At 63.5% G+C, this 1,406-nt stretch overlaps 1 pseudogene; it reads left to right on the top strand.

The window, feature by feature from the left end:
- Positions 1 to 3: 3 nt before the first annotated feature.
- On the top strand, positions 4 to 1,167 carry LOC102501608 (SH3 domain-binding protein 4 pseudogene; annotated as a pseudogene).
- Positions 1,168 to 1,406: the final 239 nt, after the last annotated feature.

The following is a 1,406-nucleotide window of genomic DNA, read 5'->3' as shown; positions in this document are numbered from 1 at the left end:
GTGCAGGTGCAGCTGGACCACCTGGAGCCCTGCATGTACCTGGCCATCGTCGCCCATGGCCCCAGCATCCTCTACCCTTCCACCGTCTGGGACTTCATCCACAAGAAGGTCACGGTGGGTCTTTATGGCCCCAAGCACATCCACCCATCCTTCAAGACAGTGGTGACCATCTTTGGGCACGACTGCGCCCCTAAGACTCTCTTGGTCAGCGAGGTCACCCGCCAGGCCCCCGGCCCTGCGCCTGTGGCGCTGCAGCTGTGGGGGAAGCACCATTTCGTTCTGTCCAGGCCCCAGGACCTCAGAGTCTGCATGTTTTCCAACATGACCAACTATGAGGTCAAGGCCAGCGAGCAGGCCAAGGTTGTGCGGGGCTTCCAGCTGAAACTGGGCAAGGTGAGCCGCCTCATTTTCCCCATCGCCTCTCACAGTCCTGGCGAGCTCTCCGACTTCACGCTGCGCGTCCAGGTGAAGGACGACCAGGAGGCCATCCTGACCCAGTTTTGCGTCCAGACTCCCCAGCCGCCCCCCAAAAGTGCCATCAAGCCATCCGGGCAAAGGAGATTTCTCAAGAAAAACGAAGTCGGGAAAATCATCCTGTCTCCGTTTGCCACCACCACCAAGTACCCGACGTTCCAGGACCGCCCGGTGTCCAGCCTGAAGCTGGGCAGGCTGCTCAAGACGGTGGTGCGGCAGAGCAAGAACCACTACCTGCTGGAGTACAAGAAGGGGGACGCGGTGGCGCTGCTCAGCGAGGAGCGCGTCCGCCTCAAGGGGCAGCTGTGGACCAAGGAGTGGTACATCGGCTACTACCAGGGCCGGGTGGGCCTGGTGCACGCCAAGAATGTGCTGGTGGTGGGGCGGGCCAGGCCCAGCCTGCTGGCCGGCCCCGAGCTGAGCACCTCGGTGCTGCTGGAGCAGATCCTCCGGCCCTGCAAGTTCCTCACCTACATCTACGCGTCCGTGAGGACCCTGCTCATGGAGAACATCAGCAGCTGGCGCTGCTTCGCCGACGCCCTGGGCTACGTGGGGCGGCCGCTTGCCTTCTTCTGCCGGGCGGAGCCGGACAGCGAGCCCGAGCGGGTGGCCTCCGTCCTGGAGAAGCTGAAGGAAGACTGCAACAACGCGGAGAACAAGGACCGGAAGTCCTTCCAGAAGGAGCTCGTGATGGTGAGTGCACGGCGGGCGGGCGGGCTTCCGGACGGGGCGCGGTCTGCCCCCACCTTTCCCTGGGGTGTTACCTGGGCTGCTCGAATAGGCAGTTTGAAGTGCTGCTCTGGAGACAGGAGTTGGTGTGCGACCCTAGGGGCCTCAGACCACTCAGGAACACTCCATCCCTGCCGGGAAGTCTGGCAGGTCCCTGCTCTGCGGAGTGGGTGAGCACCCCGGTGGTCTCAGGGTAGACTCGG

Source organism: Tupaia chinensis, unplaced genomic scaffold (genome assembly GCF_000334495.1).
Source record: "Tupaia chinensis unplaced genomic scaffold, TupChi_1.0 Scaffold135338_1, whole genome shotgun sequence".
In the NCBI taxonomy this organism is placed as follows: domain Eukaryota; kingdom Metazoa; phylum Chordata; class Mammalia; order Scandentia; family Tupaiidae; genus Tupaia; species Tupaia belangeri.
This window is presented reverse-complemented; position numbering and strand designations above follow the sequence as displayed.